Genomic DNA, 12,921 nt, shown 5'->3' on the forward strand with positions numbered 1-12,921 from the left:
TCTTATAAATAGCACTTGTTAATTTGTATGCATACGTTAAATTATGTTGATTAACTTTGGTTACTGGTATTTCTAAGTGTTGCAGTGGTCATAGTGCCAATTGGTTATTTTTATCAATGGCATTTTTCATACGCACACATTCAGTCACACCCGCGGACAATAGGAAAAACAGTAAAAAGATATTAACACAGCTATTAAAATACACGATACGAGCAAATAACATCTTGACTAATAAAAATCAGAATAGGGACGTCCTAACAGTCCACTAAAGAACATTACAACATTAAACAGACTGGAACAATTTTTGAATATACCCCAAGGGTAGAGTAAATGCAAAATAATAGCGTTTTAGAACTTAAGACAGAGGCATTTATGAAAAAAACAATACAATACATAAAGATATATTATAAGTATAGTAAAATAAAAAAAATCATTTAGTTATTCTGCAAATATTGTCCAGATCAAAAAGCATGAAGTGGTATTTAACCGATTCCGCTACGACAAAGGACAGTACAATAAGATTTTAACAAAAAAAGAAAACATTATTTAGAATAAATTGATTAATTATATAAAAACAGAAACAGTAATAAAAAAGAAATACAAATTTAAGAATTGAAGCATTCATTTATTTGAACTTACAATTCTGGTCATTTGTCTTCCTATTGCTTTTCCATCAATTACCGGTAAATGGAAGCCACAATTAAAACAGTTGCCTTTATAACACGTATCATAACCTCTATATTGCCCACTTTGCAAATGTATCTCTCTTTTGTTTAGAGCACGGTGAACTACTACGGAAGAATGTTTGTATATAATAATTGTTTTATCGCTATTACTATTATCCAGATTATAGGTATATCAAAAGGTCGAAATGATTTCTGTTAGGGATGTTTTTGTACGTTGTCAATCATGAACATAGTATACACCTATAAAAAATAACTTTAAAGATTGTCACAGTTTTAATGTCGGTCCGAAATTCAAAAAATAAGACAAGACATTTATTTTTAAGCAGCTGAATTTACATTGAGGCTTAACAAGTGTAGTACTTACTGTCACCCTAAGAAATCAGGATATTTCTTGTCCTCGCACTAGCACATGTACGTTTAATTTCATTGATTAATTTTTATAGTTAGTATTTTTACATGTTGCATAGGTCAATGTTCTGGGACAGGGACAAAACAGTAAGACTATACTGAGAGGACAATAAAAAATAAAGACGAGGAAAAACATATATTGACTAATGAAAAAAAGACTTACGACTTTAAAATGTTCAACTTTAATTGATGGCATACCAAAACGCGGGTGAAACTCCGTCGTATGTAAACGAAACGCGCGTCTGGCGTATATACAAAATTTAGTCCTGGTATCTATGATGAGTTTATTTTACACATTGCTAATTTTTATTCTCAATTTCAATTTTAATAGTTACAATCATTGGTATGGAATTGTAGATATTTCGTCTAACATAGCACAATACAAAAGCAATAAGATGTAAGTGTAAATTCTCTAACCCTTAAAAATGAATTGAATGTGCAAGTTGAAGTGTCTTTGGACATAAAACATAAATAACACAACAAGTGAAAACTTAATGAAATACTATACATAGGAAATTTAAGATAAACAAGAAAAGAAAGACGATATCGCTGCGATCAAATGTACATTTTATCTTGGGTCATCCTTGACATATATAGTTCATCTAGACTAACCAATTCATGTCTGTTTCAAGAGGGTTTTAATTTGACGATAACTGCTGTACACTCAGGCTGTATACCCCCTATTTCAACAGTTTCCTTTTAAACAGCAACTATCTATCAAGGAAATAATAAAAGGAAACTCAAACATCAAGGTTCAACAGGAAAAAACATACTTATGATAATAACAAGTAACTGATAAAATTCGTTAAAGTGTAACTTATAGATTGTCATATAACAAATCGCAAACAATATAAAAAACAGAGACCGTGGTATGATGAAATGTAAAGACTGTTGAACCATGCAGGATGTAAACAACAGCCAATTAGTACCATAATTTACGGCATTTATCAATGAACAAAAATTAAATCGTATTCTATAAGAATCCGGGATAATATGTACTTTCAAATAACTATCCAGCCACATTTGTGGCACCACCAAAACGAACTGATCATAATAGACAAAGATCAGTATTCACGAGTGACTTGCATTCTTAGTATGAGTACAGTCACACAATTAATACAATGGTACTTTATAAACAAAATGCACTATTTAAACTATGACAGTTTGCAAGATTATGAGTTGCATTTACTGCAATGCATTGGTTATTGGGCAAGGATCCAAGGCAGTATTCATGGTATATTCTGAAGACTTGGCACTTAAGAAATATAAAAAAAGTGATAGTAATAAAAAGATACAATGACATGTATTAAGTACACGTCAAAACTATGCAGCCAAGATTTAAACTTCGCCATATGGTCTGTGACACAAATATAGTGATGTACGTTTAGAGAATATAATTTGGTTCAACATTGTAAGAAAATAAGACTTGTAAGAGGAAAACAACATAAGATTTTCATTTATTTGAAAAAACATTCGAATATTTATCAAAGGTACCATGTTTATAATTTGATACGCCAGACGCGCGTTTCGTCTACATGTGACTCATCAGTGACGCTCATATTAAAATAGTTAGAAAGGCAAACAAGTATAATGTTGAAGATCAATTACGACCAAAAATTCCTAAAGGTTGTGCCAAATACGTCTAAATAAAGATAACAGTAGTATGCCACTGTTCGAAAGTCATAAATCGATTGAGAGAAAAGAAATACGGGTAACAAACTTAAACTGAGGTCTAAGGGTGTTTATAGATACCATTGCAGCCAAAATGTTGAAATCTGAAAACAGATCGAGGATTACTTTAATTTGTTACTTATCAATTTATTATAACTAAAAATGTAAAGATGACACAATTTTTAATCTTAAAAGAGTTCCTAATAATAACAAACACACTTAAAACTATAGAGCACGAATGAAAACAAATCAGAAAAATAATTAGTAACATTAAACATTTAATACTGATAACATGCAGACTTATACAGTACTTTAATATTTTATCTTTTTTCCCCAGAAATTAACTATAGAAGCTATATATAAGAAATTAAATCAACTAAAGACAATGTCATGGTAATTTTTGAATGGACACAACTATTCATAAAAAGCTTTACTCCACAATTAGGTTTTGAGTCAGGACACATTCCAAGTTTTAAAATGTCTTATTACCCAAAAAATGATTTCAAAATTTGAGTTTGTTTCAACGAGTTAGTTTCTATCGACTTATACCTTAAGTAACAACCATCGATGTCTACTCTGGCCAGAATCAATGTATTATAACAAATGATAACCTCAAGGACTATTTTTTAAAAATATATTTTGACGTACTTGTATTTGGTTACTGCGTTCAATTCTAACTAAAATGCTCAAAAACAGTGAACGATAGAATCAGCAACGTGTAATTATAGTCATGATAGTGTCGTCGTATAATTTGAAGAAACGTGAATTGACATCTACATACCAAACACCACTGTCTCAGGGTTATAACAGGATTGAGCGCTCACAAACATGTTTAACCCCGTCACTTTGTGTCTAAGTCAAGAGGCTGTAGTTCAGTGTTTGTCGTTAGTTCATGTTTGTCATTTTTCTATTTCGTAAATTATATTGTTATAAATTATGTCATTTTAGTTTTCTCAAATCAATTGTTTCATGGTGATTTTTTTTTTCATGTCGAAGCCTTGTACAGACGACTATATGACATGTGTCTTTCTCATCGTACCGCTTACTTGCCTATATGCACTTCATTTGAACTTTGATGGATATTTGTCTCATTGGCAATCATACCACATCTCCTTATTGTTATATGTGTTATCTGAACGGAAATCTAGTAAGTTGCATTCCACCTACACTTGTACATCTACTTATATTTTGTAAATTTTCATAAATGATTCATAATTTATTAAGAATTAAAAACGTTTATGAATCAAAGTGAAAGTCCAGATTACGAACGTTGACTTTCATCTTGACGGTATTACATTCAGCCTACGCTCGTTTCTAGTAAAATACCGATGTGAGAGATACTTATGTGAAAATGAAAATATGTGGTATGATTGCCAATGAGACAACTCTTCAAAAACGATTACATAAGATAGTATTTATCATTGTTGAAAGCACTTGAAATACTTTGTACGTATATCTCTTTTATTCTACAATTCAATAAGTTTAAAGTACATGTACTGTTTCTTTAATGTCAGTATTCGTTCTACACGTATCAGCAATTATTAAGTTAGTCACTGTAATACACTACAATTAAGCACTAAGTGCAATAGCTTGACATTTGATTTTGAAATAACAGATGGTTACAGTATATAATACATCAAATTAAATTTAATTTTCTGCACAAACTTTTGTTCGGTACGTTTTCATAGATATTATCAATGATTTTTTTACTTATATATATATATATATATATAAACGAGTCTTAATTGAAAACTACGTTCAAACCTATGACTGCGTTGGATAAAAACCGCAATTTTTATACGTGTGCATGTCAAACAAATTTCGTTGTAGAAGGGTCTAAAAACAGCACAAACAACATTTTCCAAAAGACCAAAAGAGTGAAAAAGTATATTTAAACAAAACGCATTTGGCTAACAGGTCGAACAACTGATGTTCTTTAACCCTGCTGACTGCCATTGACGATTGCCAAATAAAATTGATCACAAGATGTAACAAACTGGATCTTAATATAAATTTAATACGTCACAGAAAAAAAAATTGTTAACTTGTGGAAACGATGTTGTGCCACAAACCTTCGGTGTCAATATTTCTTTAGTACACCATATCCGGATTTCGACAATAAATGTCTCTTCAGTGATGTTAGGGATCGAAACGGTATTTGGAAGGCCATATAAAAAGTACCCTCATTTTTTAGAGAAAGTACCCGCATTTTTAGATTAACTCTTGAATTTTAAGAGTCAATATATAGGATGAACGGATCATATAAACCGGAGGGAAAATATGATACATGCCCAAACAAAAAAATATAAACGAGTCTAAATTGAAAACTATGTTCAAACCTATGACTGCGTTGGATAAAAACCGCAATTTTTATACGTGTGCATGTCAAACAAATTTCGTTGTAGAAGGGTCTTAAAACAGCACAAACAACATTTTCCAAAAGACCAAAAGAGTGAAAAAGTATATTTAAACAAAACGCATTTGACTAACAGGTCGAACAACTGATGTTCTTTAACCCTGCTGACTGCCATTGACGATTGCCAAATAAAATTGATCACAAGATGTAACAAACTGGATCTTAATATAAATTTAATACGTCACAGAAAAAAAAAATTGTTAACTTGTGGAAACGATGTTGTGCCACAAACCTTCGGTGTCAATATTTCTTTAGTACACCATATCCGGATTTCGACAATAAATGTCTCTTCAGTGATGTTAGGGATCGAAACGGTATTTGGAAGGCCATATAAAAAGAACCCTCATTTTTTTTTAGAGAAAGTACCCTCATTTTTAGATTAACTCTTGAATTTTAAGAGTCAATATATAGGATGAACGGATCATATAAACCGGAGGGAAAATATGATACATGCCCAAACAAAAAAATATAAACGAGTCTAAATTGAAAACTACGTTCAAACCTATGACTGCGTTGGATAAAAACCGCAATTTTTATACGTGTGCATGTCAAACAAATTTCGTTGTAGAAGGGTCTAAAAACAGCACAAACAACATTTTCCAAAAGACCAAAAGAGTGAAAAAGTATATTTAAACAAAACGCATTTGACTAACAGGTCGAACAACTGATGTTCTTTAACCCTGCTGACTGCCATTGACGATTGCCAAATAAAATTGATCACAAGATGTAACAAACTGGATCTTAATATAAATTTAATACGTCACAGAAAAAAAAATTGTTAACTTGTGGAAACGATGTTGTGCCACAAACCTTCGGAGTCAATATTTCTTTAGTACACCATATCCGGATTTCGACAATAAATGTCTCTTCAGTGATGTTAGGGATCGAAACGGTATTTGGAAGGCCATATAAAAAGAACCCTCATTTTTTAGAGAAAGTACCCTCATTTTTAGATTAACTCTTGAATTTTAAGAGTCAATATATAGGATGAACGGATCATATAAACCGGAGGGAAAATATGATACATTCCCAAACAAAAAAATATAAACGAGTCTAAATTGAAAACTACGTTCAAACCTATGACTGCGTTGGATAAAAACCGCAATTTTTATACGTGTGCATGTCAAACAAATTTCGTTGTAGAAGGGTCTAAAAACAGCACAAACAACATTTTCCAAAAGACCAAAAGAGTGAAAAAGTATATTTAAACAAAACGCATTTGACTAACAGGTCGAACAACTGATGTTCTTTAACCCTGCTGACTGCCATTGACGATTGCCAAATAAAATTGATCACAAGATGTAACAAACTGGATCTTAATATAAATTTAATACGTCACAGAAAAAAAAATTGTTAACTTGTGGAAACGATGTTGTGCCACAAACCTTCGGTGTCAATATTTCTTTAGTACACCATATCCGGATTTCGACAATAAATGTCTCTTCAGTGATGTTAGGGATCGAAACGGTATTTGGAAGGCCATATAAAAAGTACCCTCATTTTTTAGAGAAAGTACCCTCATTTTTAGATTAACTCTTGAATTTTAAGAGTCAATATATAGGATGAACGGATCATATAAACCGGAGGGAAAATATGATACATGCCCAAACAAAAAAATATAAACGAGTCTAAATTGAAAACTACGTTCAAACCTATGACTGCGTTGGATAAAATATATATATCTAACGACAAAACATTTTCAAATTATTAAGTTGTGTTTTCAAAAAATATTTGCAGGAGTATCCATTGAAAAACTGAATTTGGAACAAACGATAAGGAATATGTGTTTGCACTAGATAATGTCCGAGGATCTGTAATTAGTATAGATAGGTTGAAAACCCAAAACTAATTTGCATAATGGAAGTTTAGGCGATAGCAATACATCGGAATGACCTCAAGGTCATCTCGATGTAAAAATCAAATGTTGACGATATAGTAATTAGACTGTCACTGTTCATATGAGTATCTTGGCCCTAAAATGAGAATTTGTTTACCCTCATTTATATTTTGAGCAAAAAACTATAGAGGATGAAGAGAAACTAAACAGTCTAAAAGATATGTAATATAAGATACATGAAATAGAGATTGTTGTCACAATGTTGGAGAGTGTCGTTTGTTTGGTATGCACATACACCAAGGTGAGCGATACAAGCTCTTTACAGCTTTTAGTTAATATTTTCTTCAAATATGCTACAATGTATAATAATATATAATTATACCTTACTATTGTCTTTTTATCTCCTCTTTTTAAATAATTTCATCTGACAGTCATCGAATGGGTGCACGTTAAATCAAGCGTAAGATCATTACTAGTTTAGTTAGTAGGTAAATTGATGTGATGCATCTTTTTTTGTTTTCTATTTTCTGTTTTTTGTTTTGTCTGTATATGTGTTGGATCCTTCTAACCTTGAACAATGCATTTCAGATGTACTTTTAACGAATACAAGAACGTCATGCAAAGCAATAAACAAGGATTTAAAAAAAAACTTATATTTATGTGGTGCTGCGGTTAATATTTCGTGATCTATAAGTTCAAAATCCGGCAAATGTTGTGTGTCTGTCTATGTATTTATGTTGTGGATATGCATGCATAGCATTGAATACCATTACTGTTCGTGGTCAGTCATTATCTGGCTAAAAAGTATTTATTTGTCGCGCAATCTTATTTCGAATTTTCAAAAGAACGCGCATGTTTGTTCTACTCCAGCCTGTAGGATATTGTTGCTAGTACCACCATGATGCGTCAACTGCGAAATCTTTAAGCCTACTGTACTAGGACAACGAGTGAAACGCTTTAGTTATGTCGGCGCTGTTTCGTTAATCACACCTTTAGAGAAGTAAAACTTAACTCATCGCTTAACCGAATTCGGAAATATTTTTTTTCAATGTTTCTGTTTCAATTTATGATATCAAAGACCACCTGCTTATCTGTACATTTATACCTTGGTAAATCCTGCGTCGTAGAAGCTTGTTACGGCTTACTTGGGCGACGATTCTATGTAAACCTGATGGGATACTAGCAGCAGAGGTTGTAAGATGTTACCACTCAGTTATACTGATCTTAGGTTAGAGAATTGATTTAGGATCCACTTCTAGCCATGACGTTGTGCCCCAGTTCATTTTAAAATGTCAGACTACTTCCTTTTGAAATTGTAATGATTAATAAGGCATATGACGTTGGTACAAAATTGTTCAGACAAAGATGGCATATAAGCCTGTCACGTGTAGCATGGTCAATTTTATTTGCATGGAGGCATTTCACAGTCGAAATGACAACGTTAAGGACCAAGTACAATGATGTATTATTCAACCAACCATTTTTTCTTAACAAAATATCTGGTACTAAGTCAGGAAAATAACAATAGTTATCGTATAGTTTGTTTCTCTGTGTGTTGCATTGTCGTGTGTTTTTGTTCACATTTATAGTGTTTCTGTAGTTTCGTTGTCGAAATTAACTTTTTTTGTATTGTTTATTTCCGTTATTCTCTGTCCTGGATGTTTTTGCATTTATTTGTACTGTATTCCTGTCATGTAATGGTGTCAATTTAGTGTTATTTTTAACTTTGCCATAAAAGTGCGATGTTTGTCTAGCAACAAAACTAGGTTCAACCTACCACATTTTTTTTTAATGTCCTGTACCAAGTCAGAAAAATGGTCTTGTTATATTATAGTTCGTTTCTGTGTGGTACATTTTAGTGTTGTGTTTCTGTTATATCGTACTTCTCCTCTTATATTTGGTTTCCCTCAGATTTAGTTTGTAACCCGTATTTTTTTTTTATTTCAATCGATTTATGAATTTCGAACACAGCGGTAAACTAATGTTGCCTTTATGTATACACGATATTGTTACAGGTGATTCAGCATAAAGTTCTGGTGGAATACATGGACGGTGTTTCCTGTTTAATTTCTGCAACAATATTAATTATCAAAATATATTTTCCTCATATTACAAAATATATGTGTTGGGGATTTTGACAATTGATATTACTCTGTAATCAAAAGACCACTTGGTCAACATTTTAGCTAGTAACTACAAAAATGTATAAGTTTACTACTGCACTGCTTTGTATTGTTTTTTTAGTTGATTAGTCTAAAAAATGAGTCACGAATAAACGATATACAACCAATCAGAATAGATTTCATTTGACATTCACTTAATTAGGCGTGGATGCAAAACTCCAGATCTTATCAAAAAGGATTTCCCCGATATGTAAGTACATGTAGGAGTATGTTTATGATGATGATGAATAAGAATTCAGTTTCATGTTTTTAAAAATAAATATTCCCTACCGCAGTCTCCGGAAAAGGATATAGCGAAATATTTTGGATCTTTCTATATGATACAAAACTCTCCATCAGTTTAAATTTGGATAGGTTGGTGTTAAACGTTGCTTATTATAGTCTTTAATTTTCTGTGTATTCATTTGTGAACTTAGATATAGGAAGATGTGGTGTGAGTGCCAATGAGACAACTCTCCATCCAAATAACAATTTAAAAAAAAGTAAACCATTATAGGTCAATGTACGGCTTTCAACACGGAGCCTTGGCTCACACCGAACAATAAGCTATAAAGGGTCCCAAAATTACTAGTGTAAAACCATTCAAACGGGAAAACCATCGGTCTAATTTATACAAAAAAACGAGAAACGAGAAACATGTATATATTACATAATCAAACGACATCTACTGTACATCAGATTCCTTGTTTGTTTATCCGACGTCATGTTCATTTATTTTGTAATGGCGGAGTTAGTTTTCTTGTTTGAATTGTTTACATTGTCGTATCGGGGCCTTTTATAGCTGACTATGCGGTATGGGATTTGCTCATTGATGAGACCGTACGGTAACCTATAGTTGTAAATGTCATTTTGGTCTCTTGTGGACAGTTGTCTCATTGGCAATCATACCACATCTTCTTTTTTTATATTGTTAGTATCTCCCATCTAGGTAGAAAGTAAAATCACAGAAATACTGAACTCTGAGGAAAACTTAAAAAGGAAAGTCCTTAAATGGCAAAATCAAATGCACAAAATCATAAAACTTATGGATAATAAATGTTATATTCCCGATTTGTTACAGACATTTAGGTAAATTTGAATATCCATGGAATATTTTGTTAATTTTTCATCGTTATACACGGTACATGTCATTTAGTATTATCGAATGTCTTGACTGTAGAGACACATAATAATTCAACATGAAGGAATGGTAATAGTATTCATTCTACTGCTTCTTGAGATTTAAATAAGATTTAATAATTGATTGAGCTCGACGTAGCGTTTATACAGTGTATTTGGAAGCACAATGACAATATACCACTTTCGAGTTTGTCCGTCCCCGGACAAAACTCGTCAATTACGTGCGCCTATATGATGTCATTTACCAGATAGAGGGGATCGCCTGTCTCCCTTTACTATTAACGTTCTTCAAGCGTCTGTTTGATCGTCAATATGCAGGATAAACTAGAAATAATACTTGTTCCGTAGGTAACCAATCTCCTTTTAATAGCAGTGCTGAATATCAATTAGAATAATTTAATTTGCCAAATAATTCGTGCAATATAGCATTACCATCTTTTCCGCCAATCGCTCAACAAAGGAACGGAAGTTACGACGCCCCTCAACGCACTAATGATGTTCACTAAAACCAAAGTTTTTGACGGATTTGCATCGAACCCGAAAGTGTCTATTGACCTGTGTTCTATAGAAAATAGTGTGTGTTTTTTCTTTGGCATATTCAGCATAACCATCCATAATAATTTTCGAATCATAATTTCAGTTTATGTTTTTCATTATTCTTTTATAGATTCTTATGTTTAATAAGTATCCACAAAATATCATGTGACTATTGCACAATTCCCATAATAACGTCTGAATAATAGTCCCCGATCATTTATACGAAGGCGTTGGATCAATAAGAACAAGAACTTAAATAAGAATTAAAATATTACTTTTACACATAAAATTGAGGGGGAAATATTTATTTTTGCAAAAAGAAAGGCAACTCTTAATGTTTTATCATTCAATATTAAATGTAATTATTCATTCTGTATTTAACATTATTTAAGACAACGGTTTTCTGAAAGCTCCTTAGGTATGAAGATGATATAAAAAGACAAAAGTGTTGGACGTTATCATTTTTTTAAAACTCACATTTATTTGTCTTGTTAAAACTAATATATGCAATTTTACTGAAGCACAGTCTTTTAACATGTAATGCTATATATAAATAAATGTCCCCACCTACTATGTTTTATGATAATTGATCCTTCCAATAAAACATATATGACTGTACTCACATGCACCTACAATATGAAAATCCCCATAACTTTTAATCTTATAACAACCTGAGTTGAATTTTCATATTGCATACCATTGTCCTTTTTATGGTTCAAATTTAATTTGACCACTTTTCTTATATGTATATAAACCCTTTAATGAATAAGGAAAGTAAGACCGAGTCAGGAAATAGTTTCTGTCAGGTATCATTTTGTCAACGATATTCAACTGTTGAATAAACGTTTTCGGTCATCTCTGTTTAATTTATATGTATTTTATGTAGGCTACATATGTTTGCAGTGTAGATTTTGCAAAACTATTTGTTTGAATACATGTGTTTCCTTTTGAGGATGTCGTTCATTGTGCATAATTATTGTTCTTAACATTATCATTTTGTATTTTTTAGTGGCTCACTGATAGTTCTCCTATTATCATTGTATCTTTGTGAATACCTGTGATTCTGAGGTAAGTTAAAACATAATCACACACCGTGAAGGATGAAACAACTTTGAAAGATAGATGTTCTAAGTCCGATTTTTTTGTGTAATTGTACTCGATTTATTTCACTTGACTTGGCGGAGTTTAACCATTTTGCTCATCATCACAGTGGTGCTAGAGCCAAAGAAATTTAGGACAAATATCAGGGAACCAATACCATCCAAGTTATCAACTTCATTTTGACTTAACTCCAAAAATTAAGATGACAACTTTTGCACTCAGCGGAATTGCAAACTTGTCCCGGAGACTGTTCATAGACTAGTCCATCTATAGACAGGAGTTTTAGGATAAACTCATAAATGAAGTGTCTAGTTATGGTCATATATCCGGTTAAAATATTTAAACACTGTTATAGTATATGTGTATTCGCGAAATAAATTATGAGAAACAGCCGTTGATTTTTTTGTAAGTTAAAAAAACATGTAAAATTTGTCACATTTGGGAATATGTGAATTTGGAAGTAAAATCATGACGACTTCAGTTTCAAAATATGCATATATCAATATTTTATAAAGTTTTGAAATACTTGTTTTGTCTCTTTATCATATTCCGAATATTTTAGGGGTATGCATGGGGATAAGTTAGAAATGGAATGATCCTACTTAAGCTAGAACAAATAGAGTCTAAATATTTTTTTTTTTTTTGTATATACATTATTTTTTAAAACACGTTTAAAATAAATCTCACAATCAGAAAAAGTTTCAAACAGAATAAAATAATTGCCGATAATTTAAAAAGAAAACTGCTTTAGCGCATGTAAATGCATTACATATTTACACTATTTCATCCCTTAAAGAACACTTAGTTCTTTTCTGTATATCTGTTTGGTAACACTGATGAGTGATTAGAAATCAGTAACAATAATAACGGCAATTATCCTTATCACACACATCTTCGAATAGATTATCCTTATGCAAATTGAAAAGTAAGCTCCGTCCAATCAGTTGAAATAACATTAGTTTT

Source organism: Mytilus trossulus, chromosome 9 (genome assembly GCF_036588685.1).
Source record: "Mytilus trossulus isolate FHL-02 chromosome 9, PNRI_Mtr1.1.1.hap1, whole genome shotgun sequence".
Taxonomy (NCBI): domain Eukaryota; kingdom Metazoa; phylum Mollusca; class Bivalvia; order Mytilida; family Mytilidae; genus Mytilus; species Mytilus trossulus.